General features: G+C 39.1%; 1 protein-coding gene across 1 annotated transcript in view; it reads left to right on the top strand.

The window, feature by feature from the left end:
• The first annotated feature begins 8,022 nt into the window (after window positions 1–8,022).
• Window positions 8,023–21,181, top strand: part of lingo1a (leucine rich repeat and Ig domain containing 1a) — a 67,204-nt gene continuing 54,045 nt past the window's right edge. The window contains exon 1 of the mRNA XM_023400331.2: window positions 8,023–8,108. The gene's annotated coding sequence lies outside the window, so the exon portion shown is untranslated. The remainder of the gene's footprint in view (window positions 8,109–21,181) is intronic.

The following is a 21,181-nucleotide window of genomic DNA, read 5'->3' as shown; positions in this document are numbered from 1 at the left end:
CCCTGGATCAGCTTTACAATCGTGCGATCTCACCTTTAAAGGTGAGGAATATTGCAAAAGGATTAGTAATTGAGTAACCTAATGCACCAGATGGTTTGTTACACAGAACCATCTGGGAAGGCTTTGTTGGAATAAATGTTTGGCATAAAATCCTTGGCAGGTGATTGGATGAACCATCAGTCTATCATCCTTAATCACTCGCTAACTTCAACAAATCAGATTGTACATCCCTCCCATTTTTTCACTACCAGCAGAGCCAGTTGGTAAATCAAACTCCCGGTGGTCGTGAGAAGAGCATAAACATCTTCTCCATTGAGAAAAGCCTTCAGTACCATTCTCTGCTCTTCTTTCAATGCAGAACTACTCCACTCCACTTCCGATATGACTGATGCTATAGCAGTATCTGCGCTAGAGCCGGCATTGTTGTTGACGGTTGGTCCGAACCACTGTGGTTCGGCCACTAGCGAATAGTTTGGAGCCTGACGAGATTGGATTCGTGCTTTCGAGAAATCTAGTTGCTTCACAAGGTTGGTAAATGAGAAGAAGGGAGAAGAAAACATTCAGTTCAATTCACAGCTGGTGAAAGTTTCACTGTAAGCCTGGGAAAAAGTGACATGAGCAGGCAGAAGCAGTTAGTTTGAGCTGTAGAAAAGCCAAAGACAGCATCAAATAAAATGAATTAGTGGTCTGACACATATATCTCTGATGTTTACGGGAGACCCTTTAGCACAGCACCCGCAGGTGTAGTGTGTGGTGTTTAGTTTATGTCAGACTGTTCCTCTGAGAGTCAACGAAAAGTCACAAAGTCTGAGGCCATTCAAACCACATAAAATTAAAGTCACAATGACATGACATTCATTGTATTAGCACCTGTGGCTCTTCAGACTTTGTTGCTGTTAGTGGAGAGTTGTTGTTGACACTGACACCAGTCACAGCAGTCTTTTTTTATATCATAGCGAGGGATCCAAGGAATGTAGATCATTTTATGGTAAGTCAGAAATGTTGAACCCAAATATTTGCATACAGGGACTTTTAATACTTGGTTACCTCACTTTGTTTTATATTTTTCCCCATCATGTCATTTGTTTTAGAATATTAAGATTTAGTTTTGAAAGATGAAATAGTTTTGCTGCTACAGCCTTACTCAGTCTCTTATGTTCTATAGCTTATAGTGGCTTAAACATAAGATGCTGAGTAACTGATACTATTCAGTCATTTACAATGGCTTTATGCCTCTTTTTTACTTGTACCACTGTTACACTTTAGCGTTTACAGTAGTTCCATCAGTGCCACTTAAGGTCAAAATGAATGCTGTTTTTGAAAATTAACATGAGCTTATTTTTGACGTGTTTTGAGGTGCTTGATGCTTGTGCAGCAAGATGTTTTACATCCACAGCATCAGCTCGTAAACAATGCAGACGGAAAGTGTTACAACACTGACACATTTCTGTGTTTGCATCCAGCCTAGACCAAGAGTGTAGGAAGTGCTCGACCTGTTCTGCCACCATTTTCACTTCTTGCTTTCTTGCTTTGAGTACGCTTTGCGTTTATTCTGATCTTCAGCAGGTTCACATGCACACGCCAAGAGCAACCCACTTAATGTGTCACAGCTAAAAACTCTGAAAAACATCTTCCCATCTTCTTCATTCAATCAAGCTGCAGTACCATAAAATAGTTTTTACTTTTATTTGCAGTAACATTGTGTTGCAGTGCATCCAGAGCCACTTAAATTATCCATTGTTTCAGTTAACAGTAATAGGACTCAAGAAACTTCCACTGCACAGTGACAGCACTGGCTGAGGAAAAATAACAGGCCAAAATGTTTGAGGAGAGGTCGTTCACCTGACCCTGTTGCCCTCAGCTGTTTGTCCTTACTCTTGCTCTTTAAAAAACAGAGGAAAGAAAATAAAATGGCAGAAATTGGAATTGAAATGATTTGAAATCACATCAAATTACAGGTAGAGGTGCAGCTTCCCGAGACCAACATTGCAGTGCAGATTACATTTTACTTGCCTTTGTTTTACCACTGCCATGACCTTCCAGGACACAATGACTGCTCGGGATTTTTGAGGAAGAAGTAAGCAGAGTGTGTAATTTTCATTCTTTAAGAGGCTCTGACAGTATACACTGAAAAAAAGCTTTGTCATTCTCATTTGGTCTGATGCCATGGTAATAAATGTGCTATATTTGATGTTATATTGTTTAATGCAGACAAATAACTAACCACGATTGAAAAGGAAGATAAACACAGAAGATAAAACATATTAATTAGTGAGCTGTTTCCCTCTGATTCCAGTCTTTATGCTAAGCTAAGCTAGTCCTCATGGCTTCAGCTTCATATTTAATGGACAAAATAGTAAAAGCCTTCTCACTCTGAACAAGAAAGCAAATAAGGATGTTTCCTATTCCTAACTATTGTTATCCTATTACTATTATTATTAAAGGAGCTACAATATTTGTAAGTTTTGCTATTGCTACATAGCTAATGTTAGCATGAATAGCCCCCCCTGCTCCCAACAAGAAACCACACCACCACCTGCAGAGGAAACTTAGAAATAGCCCCTTTAAGTATAAATAATTATAAAATCAAATTCACTTTCATCATTTACTTTACTTTCTACTTGTTTTGTTTCTACTCGTCTAGTTATTGTACAGTGATTCTAGAGACAGTTAATTGGGATCTATGTACTCACTAAATACTAAACACACTGTCTTTATAGGTGTACCCAACAAAATGACTAAATATTTCCTCATTACATTGTATATCTAATATTCAGGCTTTCATCTGCAGATGAATACAGCTAGTGTTGAATTACTTATTGCTTTTTTTTTTTCTTTTATTGGGTTATGGGAAGGTTCATCATTTACACATTTTTCCCCAAAACACACCACCATACTCGATCAGTGTAAACACTTCCTGCCTGGGAGCTTGTGGGTGTAGCTCTCTACTACAGGTCACTGAACAGTCCCAGTGGTGCAGGTGGGGTTAAGTGTCTTACTCAGAGGCTCCTCGAAGCCTCGATCGCTGAAGCTGTTAATTTTTGAGAGAGAGAAGTAAATATTTCTCTTTCCTTCTCCTGCTCAGAGAATCTGTGTAAAAAATCTGGTATGTGTTGGATTGTTAATAAGGCAATATTTCAAAATATAAAAATGTCTCTCAGAGGCTTATTTTATTTATTTTTTGTTGTTTCCCTTGTTTGAGGAATTTTTGGTTAAGGATTACAGAGCCCAGATTAGGGAAAAGTATTGGAGTAATACAAAACACGCTGACTGAAAGTTTATCCCTAAATGAAGATAAGAGGAAGTGCAGCAGGGCTTACTACTGTAATCATGAACAACATAATGAGTGTTTTTCTTGCAAAGTGATGTACCCCACACTTTGGTGTCCACTAATAGCTGTCATGTTAACTACTTTTTTACTTGTTTGTTTGTTTATTTGTTTATTTTGCTGCTCCCCGATGAGTCTGCAATTCTAAAATATGGGATATTGAACCATTTCATCCTCTTAAGTTATTGACAAATGTGTTGTTTGTTAACTCAGCCGAGGGACTGTGTGTACTTTTCTGTTCCATCCACATATTTATTTACAGCTTGGGAAGATAGGGTTCAAAAATGCTGTGTGGTTAATGTTTCAGACAGGAGCGGTTGAAAGATGCCGTGAAGAGGCTGGAACTCTGTTACCCACTGTGCATGCCACTGTAAGGTAAACTCCCCAGGATCCCTGTTAGTCACTGAGGCCACGATATGTTCTGCTGGGTGCCTGGGGGGCGTGTGCCACGCGGGTAATGCGTTTGCCTGTCAGGTGGCTTGTGGTGAGAGCTAATCCTGTTGAAAATAGAAATGTTTTCTGCCTTGGGATGGAGCGAGGGGTGCAAGAGTGATGCGACCGGCCCCAAGGAGTCAGTCATCCATGTGCACGAGGAGAGATAGCCTAATCTTGTCACAGACACAGGGGAAAAAAATGCAAGTCCCAAGCTATCAGTTGCAAAGACTTATGCTTATGGAGATGATTTGTAAAATCATGCTAGCACATGATAGAGTTTTTATTTTTTTTCTTCCCAGAGGCTTTGCTGCTGTTGATCCGTAATTCACTTATGCATACATTTATTTTATATATTATATCATACGCTTACCCTTGAAATTACTTTTCTGTAAGCTTGCTGGTAGGACCCCCGCCGTCTATCACACTCTAGTTTTCCACTTGGTTTGGTTCCCTGTTCTGCATTTTAAATGTTTAAATGTTAAATGCTGTGCAGATGGTGTTTATCAATGACTCATCTCCTCTCTCCCCAGTACCCGGTTTTCTATATGGGGTTGAGTTTCTATTAGATCTACATGTTTGTGCTTCTATTTTTGTTTGTCTTTTTTTTGTTGTTTTTTTGTTTTGGCTGTGAATATCCCAAGGTTGCTGAAGGAGAAGTTGATTGTTTTCAGGTTATTCTGTGATTACTCTTATGTTCCCCCCTAACTGTAATGATGTCAGTTGAGCATCTTTGTTGCCTCTGAGTGTCAGCTGTACTTTACAGAGTAACACATGGTAGCTGCTTGGAACTCTGAATGCTGCGGTAGGGCGGTGGCGGTGGCGGTAACCGTGATATTCTCTGAGGTCCCATCAGTGTGACGGAGTGGCAGGAATAATTTTTGCAAGCCCAAGCTGACGGCTTTCAAGTGGGGGAAACAATGGACCAATTCCCTTATCAGGCTCTGCTTCACTCTTAAAATACCCAGCAGCAGTTTTGATGGGGAGCTGACTTCCAGGTTTCACTCAAGCAGCTCCTTATGCATTATCAGAGGGAAGCCGAGCATAATATGTTTGCTGTTTCAGCAAGTAACGCCGTCAGTGCTCGAACGCAGAAAATCCTGTGGTCACAATAACACAGTATCTCACATCGGATCACATAGTGAGCAATCATGCATGGTACTGAAGAACTAGAGAATTGTGGGTAAAAAAAAGACATCCTCTGTATAGATCACATGTAGTGTGTCCCAATTCAGGGGCTGCACTACAGAGGCGTGGCTTCCAAAGACCGCATATACTGTTCGAAGGATGAGACACAGCTGTGGTTTTCACTGATTGGACTGAATTGTCCACCTTGGTTGATTGACTGTAAAAAAAACAAACAAAAAAAAAAAAACAACAAAACAAGTGACATTAAAACAATAATTGTCAACCATGGCTTTTTCCCAGCATTCATCAGTTGGTTTATGTTCCAGCAGCAAGGCAAGTATGAGCCGAGCAACCAACCAGGCAAGCCATTAGAAACTGAGGTAGTATTATAAAGTAACAGTCTACTATGAAATACGACTACAGTGTGCACTTTAGCAAACTAAAAAGGAGATATGATATTGACTAATGTTACAAAACAATACAAAAAAATCACTCAAACAAGGTCTTACACCGTAGCTTTCCCTCTATTCTTAGTGTTATGATAAATTCTGAATGTTGTAACAGCTTCTTTATCATTTATAGAGAACTTTAGTCGTGGGATTTTAGACACTCGAAGTTTCCCAGGCTCTGAATCTTTTTCTTTCCTGGGAGAGGTGCAACTGTATCTTGTCTTATCTCAAAGGAACTCTGTGTTCAAGGACAGAATGTAGAAACTGCCAACTTGTTAGTATCTGCGTGTGCTAAAGGGGGCAGGTGGCTTGTTTGCTGGCCATAAATACACTTGAACACTGACGTACCAGGGCGGATTGAATACTAGAGACAGGACCAGACTTATGCTGTAGTATATTGTGGCCATTCTCCTCCTGTTGTTCAATACGATTCAACTTAAAATACTTTGGTGCTTCCATAACATTAACATGCATAGAGCAAAGTACATTATTATTATTGTTGCATTCATTGCTGTATGCATTTATTTGTGTGATTATATTTCATCAGTAGTGGCTGAATTAATTACTTATTTTGATAACTGTGTGCTGCTGTTTCTAACTGCTTCGTAACATCTCGAATTTTGCCAATAGCCGCACAGAGAGGAAGTAAGAATGTGATTAAATGCATCTGTTTTATTAGAAAATTACAAATTCTGCTGCTTTTCTAAATCCACTTCAGGGATCCAGTCCATTAACATCTAATCAGTGACTGATTTTCCCTTTTAAATAGTAGCTTTCACGTGTCCAATGTTTAGATTTTTTTTTTTGTGTGTGTGCTATTTTTTTTTTTTCCTGGTGGAAAGTTCATGTACATAGAGCAACATGGAAGGCCAAAAAGAGCGTCTCTACTGCTCACTCGTCACTTGTAACACAACTTTTAACCGTAACACAGATAATAGTAAATAATCTGAAACCAAATGCCATGCATTGAAATGATTGTTTTGTCACTGATCAGGCAGATGAGACCTAGAACATCTTTCTGCGGAAGAACAAGGTGTCTCTATTACTGCCAACAGCTCTGCAGAAAAATTACGCCAGCACAGATGCTCCAGCACTTTGCTTCGGATCCAAGGTCTTACATTTCCCAGCCAGGAAATCAAAGGGAAGTTACATCCCTTCTGATTTGAATGCATCAGCCAGTTCTATCTGTATGTATCAGAATGTGGAAGATCAAATGTTTGCTAAGCCATTTGGTGGCCGTTCCGTTTGCTGATGAACATGGTTTAGCCGGTATAGTGATATTACAGAGACAGATTTTTTGGATCCAGGTCCCTTTGATGATGCTTCTATTTCCATGGACAAAACCTGTCAGTATGAGCTGCTTGTAGCCCCCTGGTGTAAAATGTCGTAGCACAAAATCAATTATTGGAAATGTGAATATTAATAACTTCACCAGCCGCAGCTCTTTTGTTATTTATTTTCTGTAATGAAGAAACAAATTAACTGTAGCATCCACAACCTCTGAAACGCTCAAGATCGCTCTGGCATTTCCAAAGTCTGATCGTCTCTCACCCACCGAGAGGGAAATGAAGCATGTGGTGATTATTGGCAGCAAGTAGAGATTTGAGATCCAAAGGCAAAGCTGAAATACTGTTGTGCGCCTTTTGCAAAGAGATCCTTCAGTGTGAAATTTGTGCACGTGTAAATATATCATGATTGTGAATGGTAGGCGTTCATGATAGTAAACGCCAGTCGTTTCGTATTTTGTGAACAATCATGAATTTGTGCAAACTCTAGTCTGTTAAATATGAGAAATCAGGATGTCCTTGCCAATAGTTTTAAAGCTATGAAAGTGCATTCATGTTTCTGTGACATGTTTGCCTCCTTTTTTTCCCCTAAGATGCCATAATCAATATTCTTATACTAACAATGGATCAAATGAGGATTTTCTTCTGTTTTTGCTGGTTGTTTGGATATTCTGAGATTTGCTTTCTGGACATTTGTTCAGTTTTTTGCTCATATGTTTGTGAGTTATTTTTGTTATTAAATTCCTTTTTGCACCAACCACTTTTGTTCTTGTCCGAATTTGGGTCCTGAATTTACATTCGCTATGTCATCTGAAAAGTAAAGAATAAAAGACACGTTTGCATCCAGTATACCCAATAAAAAAAAAATCAACCATATAAGTGTAATTTGCAAGATTGCAAATCAGCAAATCAGATGTACAGCATGCAACAGGTCAGGACACTGAGCAAGCTCTTGAGTCTTCCTCTTCAGATAAGTCGTTTATCATGTTGACTGCGACAGCAGTGGGCTGTGGTTGAGATCCACAGTCATAAGCCGCCCCCTCTTAATGTTAGCACAAAGTAAGGTGACAGTGTATGAGGGGCTGTCAGTAGAAGCTTTCTTAGCATCATTGTGAACACCCACTAAAAAATGTCTACCTGTAAATTGCTTCTGACTTTGTGGAACAAAATGAAATAGCAATTTGAATGAATGTTTCACTTTAATAAATGACAATGTAGTAATGCATATCTAGAAAAATATAATAATATTTGATATATAACAATACTATATAATAATAGTGCAATATATTTCCCTAACTTTGTGATTTATTAGCTTGTTTCCACTGCTTGGCTCTTGCAGGTGGCTGATCAATTGAAGAGGGAATGCTGCGAGGGTATGTGGATTAAGGGGAGACGCTGCGCACCTCACACCTCCAGCCCCCCGCCTTCTGCACAGTAAGCAGCTCCAGCAGCTCTTTGGAATCAGCAGGCCAGCAATTACTGCCTGTGAGTATTATCGCACTACCCGACTTATGAGACGTTCCTGCTGATCAGCGCGCAGCGTACAGCATTCGAGTTTAGTTTGCAAATCCTAACATCATCTCTAACTTCAGCGTGCTCAAATGCACAGGATCTGCAGGTCTTACCTGACACAGTTTCAAAACCATCCAACAATTATCATAGTTAAGAAAGATTATGCAGAAAACAACATGATACCATCTCACATGAGATAGTGTGAGGGTGCTATAAACAAAGGCTTAACAAAGGTGACTCATCTCACAGCAGTCACAACGCATACTTCAAACACTGAAATGTCTGATCTCTGTATTTCATTGGCTTAATTAGTGTCACTCAACATCACTGCACCGCATGTCAGCCAGAGCATCCCTCAGAATGCGTTAACGTCCTCTCAAGCAGGTGGCTGTCACATTTCAAAACACTGGTTACAACCTATTTTGTCCTTGAAATATATGTGTGTACGTATAATACTTAGTATGTTTTTCTAAATATGTTGTGATGGGAAAATGCAACTGCTGCTTGGATTATGTTCAATGTTTTTTTCTAGTGTAGGCAGCTCTGCATTTATAAATGTTGTTATCTATAGACACGCCTCTGCCTCCACTCTCAAACCCCTTGATGCAGTTTATCACTCCGCCCTGAGATTCATTGCCGGTGACAGTTATTCTTCCCATCATTGCATCTTGTATAAAAAGTTTGGTATAAGCATCTCTAACACTAAGTTTATTTATAAAGCCCCACATACCATCATACTTGATTAAACTGGTCCCATAGTCGTTATTTGACCTGTTCAAGTCTTTGGCTGATGCTGGAAATCTCACATGCAAACACTCATTTTGGTAAAACTGCCTTTCGTTTTTGTGCTGCACACAACAGGAACATTTTACAGCACAATTTAAAATTGGTCAGTTTATCACCTTGATCACAAACTACTGTTGTTTGTCTTCTTGGTAATAATTTTTGTGTATATTTACTCTTTTTTTAAGTAATAAGGACATCACCCTCAATGATCCTTTTGGATTTAAATAAAAGTCGAATGAATAAAAAAAAAAAAATTTACCTAAAAATCACAGGACTTTGCATCCCGAGTCCCGGGTGTGATTTAGTTTAAGAATCAACAGTTTATGAAGAATTTTAAGTTAAATGTTAAGTTTTATTTTGAGTTTTAAACCTTTAGTGGTGCCATGAACCTGTGGGTCCCTGGTTTGTTTATCTCATGCGCTCATGAGGACGCACATACACAAATGTGTGCATGCGGCTGAGGCGATGCACACGATAGTCCTGCAACTGGTGGCACGCTTCACCACTGATCAACAGGTGGCAGAAATGTGCCAAGATATACTGCAATGCGCCAAGGGAAGGCAGGGAAGCAGAAGAATGCAAGCTAGTGAACATGGATGTAAACAATGCAGGATTATACTTACTAATACTTAAAAAAACGGCTTAGGACACACACTTGACATGTTTGTTAGACCTCAAGGATATATGTTTTGGTGAATGTAAACAGCTTTTGCTCGCTCACAAGAAATCTTCCCACGGTCTGTTTTGATACAGTAAATACAGTATGGTGTGAAATGCTTCCAGTCACTGTGGGCAGTTTCAAACCAAGACCAAAATCTTTCCATAGCCCGCACCACGTGCTGCGGGTGCCTAAACATAACATAAAGAAAAAGTTTGGTAATGCTCCTTGCTATGAAAGGACACTATATTGCGAGAGCAGACATTGGAGGTAAACAAATAAAATACATTCGTAGTGAATAGAAAACATTATCCAGGCATAGTATACAGTATAAATAGTATAAAGGGTTGATTGAACGTGTCATGGTAAAACTTCCAGAGTGTTAATATACCTAATTGATCTCTGCATCTAAAAATGTAAATTATGAGCTCAACATGACATAGATTCAATTAATTTTACTGTGATTGTTGCAGTGTCACAAATTGTCATTCTTCTTTTGCCTTTTAAGTTGCCTTGCTTAATCAACAGCAAAAAAATGTTATTTATGGCTGGTCAATAAGAAAATAATCTCCCGCAATGCAATCCTCTGGTGTCGAGGTAATGCAGTTTGATAAGCATTGGACCAGTAACACTTTCTGACAACACACAGATGAATTATTAATAAGCACTAAAGCGGTTTTTACACCCACTTGTGTACGGACTGTCTTTGGCGGCTGTAGCTGCCGGAGATTGAAACTTTTACCTTGTGATAAAGGTTTATGCAAATGATAAAAAAAGAAATATCTGTCGAAGACATGATCTATTAAAGCCCATTGGTGCACTGATGAATAAATAGTCTTTTCAAGTCCAATTGGGGTGATTTCCATCATTCATGTCAGATTATATAGAGATGATATAGAGTAATTCCTTGAATGCACTCCATAAAAAAAGGTTAAACTGCTGAACTCTATAATGTGCTTATAACCCTGGTAGAGCAGCTGTGGCATTATCATCATCATCGTCATCATCATCATCAATCAATGCCGTTCATTTCGCTTCACTGTTTCAGACATGTGGTGCATAGAAGGAAAAAGATAAGAGACGAGAAGAAAGAAAGACATGAGTATAAAAACAGATGTTGAGATACCATCACGATGTTCACTGATAACCAACACTTGTGTACAGTCACCTTGTGATTCCATACGCCTGCCTGTCTCACCACTAAGCCCCAGTGATCCATTTTCACAGGTATTACCTTTTCCTCATTACCATACGTTTACCAGCCTATAGCTTTATTACACCTCTTCTGTTGACTCTACTGCATATTAGCTTTCATTTCCCAAACTTGTTTCAATTGATTCTTTTTGCTGCAGATAGCCAAGATATTGACTGAAACTTTTTTGTTTTTTTTTCCAGGACAGTTTTAAGTTTGACTCTATAACACTAAGAAATGGAAGAAAAAACTAGGGGGAAAAAATTGAGATCTATTAGGTTGGTGTACCTCAGTAATATGTCCAGTGGACTGTAACTATCTCCCCACGGATGACCAGACATCTCTGCTTTTCAAGGGAGGAGCATTACAGGAAGTGCCATCACTTCAGCTCCTCTGTGTCAATTGCTCCAAAATGGCCAATTTCCTGTCTAGGATGTGTGTTTTCACATTTTTATCATCCCCTGCCATAGTTATCTAGTTGCACTTAGGGCCATCAGTCATCGATGCTGCGTTGAGAGGAAGCCGATGTGCAGTAAAACTGACGGACGGCCTTCCGCATGACTGAAGATGTATGAGACGAGCAGGCAAGCTAGTGGGAGCTCTTTTTTTTTATTGTCTTTGCAGTGCTGCCATAAGGTGCCAACAGGGAAAATAGCCTTGCTTACCATACCTTTGACGGAATAGAGCATTTTGGACGCAGTGGCTCTGTCTTGGGCGATATAGTGAGTGACAGGCTTCCTTAGAGGAAGTCAGAACTATGCATTTCCACTGTATCCAATCCAATCCAATCCAAAAAACAACCAGAAGGTACCAAAGTGCTGTACATGATAAAATTATAAACACAAGATAAATTAAAAGACATAAAACATCAATAAAAACAGTTATATAATAAGAGAAAACAATAAAATAACATAAAATAAGATAAAACAATAAAATAAAATCACATCCTACAGGGTGTCAAAGGCCATGGGAAAGAGCTGGGTCTTAAGAAAGGATTTAAAAACAGACAAGGAAGACGCCTGTCTAATGTGCAGAGGCAGATCGTTCCACATTTTAGGAGCTGCCACAGCGAAAGCACGGTCCCCTCTGAGCTTGCACTTCGTTTTTGGCACCCTTAGGAGCAGCTGATCAGCTGACCTGAGAGAGCGGGTGGGTGAATATAGGTGCAGCAATTCAGAGAGGTAGAGAGGGGTGAGACCATTGAGAGATGTAAAAGCAAATAAAAGAATTTTAAACACTGTTATCAATGTCTGCGTGTTCTGGACACTGATGCGATATCTGATGTGAGTTTCAGATGTTTTTGGTAGAAAATGTGAGTTTTGGATATTGATATTTGATAACTTTTTAAAATTATCTTATTCATCTGATTTGTTCTGGATCAGTCTGAGTGTTTTGATATAAGAAACAGTCAAAATATATGCACTCAGCAGAGGCTTTTGTCCGAAGCAATATATAAATAGGTTATTTTAACCTGGTTTCAAGTGAGAGTATTGCCAGATCTACGCCTCAGAAATCATTTTTTATCTGGTTATTGTTGCATGATTGTATTTTATACATATTATGTATCAGAGAAACTCTCATGATGTATTTCTGCTGTATTATTGTGTTCTTTCCTCCATGATTCTGTTAATATACTAACAAGACAAGATTTCTCAGTGTCTCTAGTGCATCAGCATCGACCTCAGGATAAACACCACATTCATGATCCAGAGAAGAATTCTCTGCATAATTTGACAAAAAAAAGTGGTTCACAAATCAGTCTGTCTATTTATCTTTCTATATACAGGTTTCACACATCTGTATTTAGTCATTTCTTAATCTATTTACACTGACTTTCTAAGATGTTAGTGCCATCATCTCTAAGTAAGATTAAGGCGTTACTCAAAAGGACAGAAATGTGTTCATTTTGTTCTTATTTTTTGTGCAAATGCCATTTGGCATCCCCAACTCTACAATACAGTGAATGAATCAAGTAGAATGAATAAATCTAATAATTTGACTTGAACACTATCTGCATGAAGCCACTTCACCCCACTCATTGTGACACACTCTGTTATCAGTGTCTGAGGCTGAGGGTTCCTCTCGCCATATCTCACCAAACTGCTCTGTGCTGCATCTGTGCCACTAATTTGGAAGCCTTGTTTTCCTCTATTATCAAATCCAATTAGAGTTCAGTGTGTCTGAAATCACTATAAACACCTTGGAGCCCCACAAACTCATACTTCTCAAACTCACATTAACACATTAACATTTTGAAATTACCATAATCTTCTTAATTTCGACACAGAAACACTCTCAAACAAACCATGCAGTTTGTATAACAATGATCATAATTCAGAAATGCCAAATATTCATAACTAGATGTCAAATATCAAGTTAAGGAGGGTTATGCTCAACAGTTGTCAGTTTTATTCTTCTACATCAGAGTAAGACATATTAAAAGCTGCTGTACTGTGCCTTAAGAAGGGCGATTACATATTCCTCTGCACAGGATGACTGTCATGTACAGTGTTAGAAAAGTATTCATCATTTGCATAAGAACAATGAAGGGACACCTCTCAGTGAACTCTAATGAGAAATGTTCTTGTTGGATAGCTTGCGCTCCACCTTGCATACAAAACCCCCATGACTTGACCTTTGAATTATGAACGCTCTCCACTGTATGAAGCTGCATCCATGTTGTGGAGTACAGGGGAGAACTGGAAAGTAAATCATCCAGAGATGCAATGAAATGACATTTAGTTAATGGCTGTGAGTCACCGTGCTTTTAATTTTTCTGTTTCAAGACGGGGAAATATCCCTGAATCATGTTTCACTTCAGTGGGAGAGCTCACGTCCACCGCTGTGTTGGTAAATTAGCTTCAGCCCCTCTTGTTTTCATGGCAGCGGTTGCATTTCAAACATGCTGCCCTGTCAATCTTCAAATACAAGATTTATCTGTAGACATCATTATACATCCTGACTATATTTTTGGGGGGGTTTTTTTTGCACTGCATTTTTCATGAACTTCTCCTCTAAAGAATGGTTGAGTGAAGCAGTCTGTTTATTTTCAGTACCTGCTACATAATTGGTTTCTCATGCTTTAGGGCAGCGTATTGTTCTTTGTCCAATTAAGAGACAGTTTCCCTCCACTCGGACCCTTTCGTTTTCACTACGAGTTGTCAAAAGTAGATAATCATATTCTGATTTCACCAAAGGATATCCTCACACCGACCGGTTAGAATCAAATAAGCGCCGCTGAAATCCTCATTGCTGTTTTTTTAGAGAATCCATGTAAACTCCGTTTGAGCTCTCACAACAAAATACTTTACAAGACATACCTGCCTGGACTGACATTCAAAGCTGTTTTGACAAATAACAATTTTGACAGCAGCACTCTCAAAATCTTCTTACACAGTGGATTTTGAAGCACTTTAACATGGGAACAAAGACAGAGGTAGAAGTCTATTATTTTATCCAGCATTGTTTCTTCCTGCCATGTGATCACAAATGTTCATTGGTTAATACTGGCGAAAAGAAGGTAAGAAAAATGCCAACTCCAAAACATGAATAAACACATTAAAACAGCTTTGGTTGATCTACCTTGTATTCCATCAGCCTATTTTTCTTGACATCATGTCAAGGTACTGTATTTCTTTTGTAGCTACAGTTGATTTTATAACACAAACTTCTTTTTTTTTTTTTCTGTACATACAACACTGACTGAGCCTCACTAGACCACAATATAATGCAGCCATAGGACACAACTCTCATGTTGGGCTTTTACTTACTTCTACTTTCCTTTAAATCTTACCTTCACAAATGTCAGGACCATACTTTACCCTCTACACTCATTGATATGGTCAAATCCTGATTTTATAACCGCGACGTCGTATGATAAAATCACAGAACTCATGAATCAAAGACGAAGACTGAGCTGTGATGTCTGCTGTACTGTGAAAAGCTCACTCAGAGAGACAGTTTGAAGAGACAGACTAGCTTTCTTTTTCTTTTTTTTCGTTATTTGTTCAGGCTTTTGCCTTTATTACAGTCATAGTGAGAGAGTAAATAAATAAATAGCGTGTTATGACTTTGAAAAGCTCTGAAATAAAGAGAGATTATGTGTATTTTATTCCAGGAAACCGTATATGTTTTTACTTTTCCAAGTAATAACGTTATTCTCAGTGGTCACACAGCAGCTGCTAGATAACAGCAAAGTGCTGTTTCTATCTAATTTTATATGATCAGTTTCAAAGAAACATCCCCCTTATGTCGTGCCTTTTTACATTAACTCACAAAACCCTTTATTTGAAACACCATAGTTATACTTAGTTGTTCCTCCTTTCGCTCTCAAGCAGCCTCAGTCTTTTGAGATTCTGCTCCATGTTGACATGACAGCATCACATCATTTCTGCACATTCATCAGCTGCACGTTCATGCTGCCAATCTCCTGTTCTACCACATCCCAAAGATGCGCTGTTGGGTTCAGGTCTGGAGACTGGGGAGGTCACTGAAGTTCACTGACTCTGAAACTGCAGCCATAAAGGGAAGCACATGGTCAGCAACAATACTCAGATTCAAACCGTGATTGATTGGTAACAAGGGGCCCAAAATGTGTCAAGAAAACATTTGCCACACTGCTACTCCACCACCACCACCACCAGCCTGGTCTGTTGACACAAGGCAGGTTGGGTCCATGGATTCATGCTGAATTCTGATCCTACCATCTGCATGTCTCAACAGAAATCCAGATCCATCAGACCAAGCTACGTTTTTCCTGTCTTCAACTGTCCAGTGTTGGTGAGTCTGTGCCCACCGCAGCCTCAGATTTCTGGCCGACAGGAGGTCTTCTCCTATTGTTGTAGCCCATCCACCTCAAGGTTCGATGTGTTGTTCATTCTGAGAAGCTTTTCTGCTCACCACAGCTGTAAAGAGTGGTTATCTGAGTTACAACAACCTTTCCGTCAGCGCCAATGACTCTGGCCATTCTCCTCTGATCTCTCTCACCAATAAAGGCGTTTCCACTCAGACTGCTGCTCGCTGGATGATTTTTGTTTTCCCATCATTCTGAGTAAAAACTCTGGAGACAGCTGTGTGTGAAAAACCCAGGAGATCAGCAGTTTCAGAAATACTCAAACCAGTCTGGTACCAACAATCAAGTCGTTGAGATCACTTCTCTTTTTTTTTTTTTTTATCTCCTTCTGATTGGCTGATTGGATAATTGCATGGATATGCAGGTGCACAGGTGTTCTTTAAGCGCTCTGTGAGTATATGTCGCTCCCTCCTCTCCTCCTTCCCACCACTTGTACTCTGTACCTACTGATACATTCAGGTGACGAACAGATGGAGGACGCATGTTTGTTTGTCACAAAGTACCGCTCTCCAGTGATATGTAAGCATGTTACCAAAGACACCGTATCCATTTGCTTTAAGAATCAGAAGAAAACTTACATCTAATCTCAGTAACAAATAAAACTCTTCCATTCATGACCTTGCCTAAGGCATTGAATATGCCTGTGCTGCCCGTGTTTATTCCTGCTCCAGCATTATAGCTGAGTAGCTTTAGCATCATGTAAGCTCTCATTGTATGCATACTGTCTGTTATCAAGGGCTTTCGCTGTCCTTGTCTTCCTGCCTGGGTTGTTGGGAGGAATAGTAACATTTTGTAAGAGATGGAAGGCAACAGGTTTAAAAGGAATTGTGGCCTTCAAATTAAAAAAAAAACAAATGAATGAAATTCAACATGTAGAATGTTAAGCAGCCAGTCGCCAAACTTTCTGTTGTACATTTAATCCAAAGGATGTCCCTGTAAAATCGACAACTGACCCTCGAGGAGCAGAGCAGCTTTTTAGCTGTGATATAACATCCATTACATTTAGATTAGCTGTTTAACCAGCTCACCAATGTGTGAGAAGGTAATCAAATGTATGAGAAGCTAATCAAATCAATTATGAGATGCTCCAGTGGTTGTACAGGCAATACACTAATGGTCTGACATGAAACCGCATTGACAGCACCACCACTAAACTGAGGTTTGAACGTCTGTCTTCACAGATTACGCCAATTACTGAACTTCAAATCCCACTTCAAGGTGTTTTCATCTGTGAGTGAAGTTTTTAACAAAACAAAAAAATCATCCCAACCTTTCCAACTTTTGTAGTTTCCCAAAGCTTGGCATTTATTTTCCAAATGTAGCAACACCTTAATACAGGGGTATTCAATTAAAATTCAAAGAGGACCAGTTAAACATTTCCTCAAGCAAAGGTCCCGAATAATAACTATACTTTCTTCTTTTAGCATTTCAAGGAAAATAACAGCTGTAATAAGTAATAACGACCTAACAGAGGGCTTTTGAATTTTACAAAATGAAATAAAACATGATGCTTGACTTTCCATTTTTCTTCTTTAATGTTAACTCCAACAGTTAACCACAAACAGCCTCAACCATTTTTGGAATAATCAATCTCAACACATCTTCAACAACTGAAAAGCTTCAACACGTCCTTTTCTCTTCCTTTCCCTCATCCATCCCACTTTCCCCACCTATTTCTCCAACATCGTCTCCCACAATGTGTGTGTCTCACGGACTGACTCAAGTCTCAATGATTGGCTGAGTAGTGTCACGTGACCAGTGACGCAAAGGCTTGAAAAGCTGCGCCGGTTTAAATAGAAATGCTCCGTCAAAATGTAATAATTCTCAATAATTTAGAGGTTATAGGTCTGGGTCCAGATAGGATGGCGTCTGGATTCAGATCCGCCTATTAGTGACCTCTGCCCTTAATGCCACAATTTCTTTAGTTTGCCTGGATGTAAAGAATGGTGTGCAGTTTATACAGTTCACAATGTCCAATTCACATAAAAGATAGTAAATTTCAGACAGTTGACTTCCATAGCGCAGAATCTGCATTTCATAGTTTATGAGCATGCAATCTTTCTGACAGTATGTGGGAAATCTGAGCTGTCCTTAAGAGTCAAAATTATTCCTATTTATTATACTGTCTTAGTTGATTGTCGCAGTAATTGTCTCCAAGCTTGGCCACTCTCATCCGAACAGACTAACATCTGGTCCAGATTGAGATTTTTAATGCTGTAAATCCAGAAATGAAAGAGACGTTACAGCATCTGTGCTGACATTAGGATTATAAACGCAGCTCTAATTTAAAGCCAAGACAGCTGTTGCGTATCTGAAAGATTTGGTTTGTGATGACGAGCTTATATGGGATGTTTACTTTGTCCAACCCAAATGCCATCCAGCTATCCAGAGCACATCTGGAGTTCAGTCATTCTTGGCATAAATAGGCAGCCAGACCAGGTCAGGGAGCTAAAAAGCTAGAAGAAAAAAAAAAGGTTCGTTAATTTACAGGAAGGTCATGTTGCCTAAGAGTTTAGCTTGGCTTCTGAAAAGTCTTTTCCTCAACTGAATATCAGAAAGTTTCTTTGCCTTTCAACTCGACCTACTTTTGACACGAAAAGAAAATGATAAGAGAAAAAATCAGCCCTTTGCACAGCATTTTCCCTTTCTGTCAATAGCCACAGATTGCATTTCAAAAGTAGCCTTGTTTTGCCTTTTTGAAATAAAGCTGAGGCAAAATAGACCCAGATCTCTTGGAGCAAAATGTGTGTTTGTGGAAGATTTCCTCTAATCCTTGCTGCTAAGCACAAAACAAGAATCCAAGGTCAGCTTTCCAAAGGATGCAGGGGCCATGTTTCTATCATGTAAAGGGATTTACAGGGTGCAGCTTTGTGGTACGTAAGTACTCTGCTACCATTGTCTCGAAGAATACACACCAACTGTACATATTTACGTGAGCACACATACACAGTCCAACATAACGCACAAAAACGTACAATACAAAGGGACATGTTTGAAAGGTACCACCCAGAGACTGATTTTAAATGTATTGCACTAAAAATACATGCATCATGATTTTTTTTTTTTTTTTTTTTTTTTTTTTTGGATGTTCTATTTCGTGTTTAAGACAAATAAGCAGGAAATTACTGTGAGGCTGAAATGTAACATAAAATAAGGAACCTGATTGGCTGCAATGCTGATAAAAGGAAAGCTGACTAAGATTCCTGGAATACACTGGAACCGTGTGTCCTGTCCTGTAATGTATGTTCATAAATACTATGATTACCATTAGTTTTGCCATCAGCTGTTGCTGTGGAAGAAGGCGATGTTTTCGTGTATAAAGGAAACGTTTGCGAATGGAATATGAAGATACTCAAAGGCTCATCCCTATTAAGAGCACGGCTGGGATTTGAAGTTCTATCTGTGTGATTGTCAGTGTACTCATTGACGCTCAGCGGGAGAAGAAATGTCAACACATCATGTTTCCTTACAATGTGTAGATTAGTGTGTGTGTGTGTGTGTGTGCACATGCATCATTATTGGGAGTGATATTAAAATGTCCCATGGAATTAATCTCTATTGCTTATGATGTATGTTTTAGTGGTCCCCTAAATGACTATTCAATAGTCATTAATCTTAAATATGAAATGGCTCTTGAAATTATTTCTATCGGGATCTTGCTCAGAAGAACTGACGGCAGGACGTCGATGTGTTTGCTAAATTAATGAACAACCACAGCAGGGAATTCGATGTCTGTCCTTTTTTTTTTATATATATATTTTCTTACGTCACGAAGTCAAGGACCATATAAGTGCTTGTGGGTTAAATTGAGTGGAGCTATCAAATATTTGGGGCTCTAGCTCTTGGATTTTCCCTTTTTCTCTGGTTTGTTGGATTTATGTTTAGAGTTTGCAAACAGATTTTGGGCTCAAGGGTGAGCAGCAACTTCCTCTTGTAATGGTTTAGTCTTATCTCATGTATGCTGTTGTGGTGAGAGTCGGCTTTTAAAATGATTGGAAAGCATCAGTGCATGAAGGTCATCACCCCTTATATTGGTGGGTGCACTACGCTACCAAAGATTATACTACTGAGCCTCCTCCAAGGTTGGCTGTAATGGTTTAGGGCCGATTCTACATCAAATATTGATGCATTTAACAGCCGAGGAGTGACTTGCAGTGGATGGAGTACAACAGTTTACCAAGAAACACAGAGTCACAGAGTCAAAGGAACTAATCTTATCTACATCAGTGAATTACAGTATATTTTGATGGACAGTGGAGCGGGACATTAAAAAAGTTAAAAAAAAAAAAAAAAAAAAAGATCTAGCTGCCATCACAGCCATGTTTCCAAAATTGATTTTTTTTACCCTGTGTGTTGTGAATACTGGACACTTCATGGCTCTGTTCAGTAATGTCAATAAGACTTTTTTTTCCCCCTTTAAATGTCTTGATAAACCCTTCTTGACACATGGTTTTCAGTATTTTCATTTTGTTTTTGACATTTGATTGATGTTTTTATCAGGCTTGATTTACAATAATTGAGCCAGTGGGATTTTAGTATCTTGTTCAAGGTCAAGGACACTTTGACTGGGCATAGCTGTAGCTGTCAATGGACACATGGGCTGTTGTCATTTTGATTTAGCTTATTATCTTTCGGTTATGGGTTCATCTCTCTATTTTCTAGCTTACTATGTTGTTCATGCTTGTGAAGTCAATCACGATCATGATTGTACTCCGTGGATAAGACCATTTTAATCACTCAAGACACCTCTTACATCAAAGTACTGCATATCTTTGTTTTTAAAAGGGACATTGTGTAAGAATTGAACTGTCAAATTCATACTCCAGACAAATAGGGGACAGGATATTACCAGAAAGTTGGAGTGCCCACCCTCTCATGACAAACAAGGAGATGCACTCTTTAGTCCCTCCTCTAGTCGGACCAGCCATCTGGGACAAATCCTAGTGGGCTGCTGCAATGGTGAACTGTCAAAAAATCCATAAAAGCTTTTAGTTTGACACCTCACCCTCACGTTGAGCTAATGTTAGCTTGAACGAATCTTACCTCAGCATGTAGGGCATGCATGTCATGCATGGATTGGGGAATCATGTTTTCCACACAGGTTTATTTAGCAGTCTGATTATGTAATTGGTAGGTCGTTTTCTTCTGTCATTGTTAGAGTAATGATGACGATTTCACACCCAGTCTGCCAGGTCAGAGAGACAGGGAAGACGTATTGGTGGCAGGAGAAGATCGAGGACCACAAATAAGATGTAGGACAGAAGCATCGATAGCTGAACTTGAGGAGAGAGTGGAGGAATGTGATAGAAAACAAAGTGGTATTACAAGGTGTGCCAGGGCTAGCTGCAACTCTCTGCAACACATAGATGTCTTTGATATAACGTTCAAATTTGTTAAAATTCTTTCAATTCTGTTATAATTGTAGTTCATTTTAAAATGTTTTAAACTACAATAGTTACATACCTAAAAGGCTGAACCCTGACAGAAAAAATGCATACTTTTTGTCAGCATTCGCTATTTACCTTCTATAGTACATGAAAGAATCTCCATTATCAGTT

Source organism: Seriola lalandi, unplaced genomic scaffold, assembly GCF_002814215.2.
Source record: "Seriola lalandi dorsalis isolate HSWRI2012SDOR001 ecotype SW California unplaced genomic scaffold, Sedor1 jcf7180002052274, whole genome shotgun sequence".
Taxonomy (NCBI): Eukaryota; Metazoa; Chordata; class Actinopteri; order Carangiformes; family Carangidae; genus Seriola; species Seriola lalandi.
This window is presented reverse-complemented; position numbering and strand designations above follow the sequence as displayed.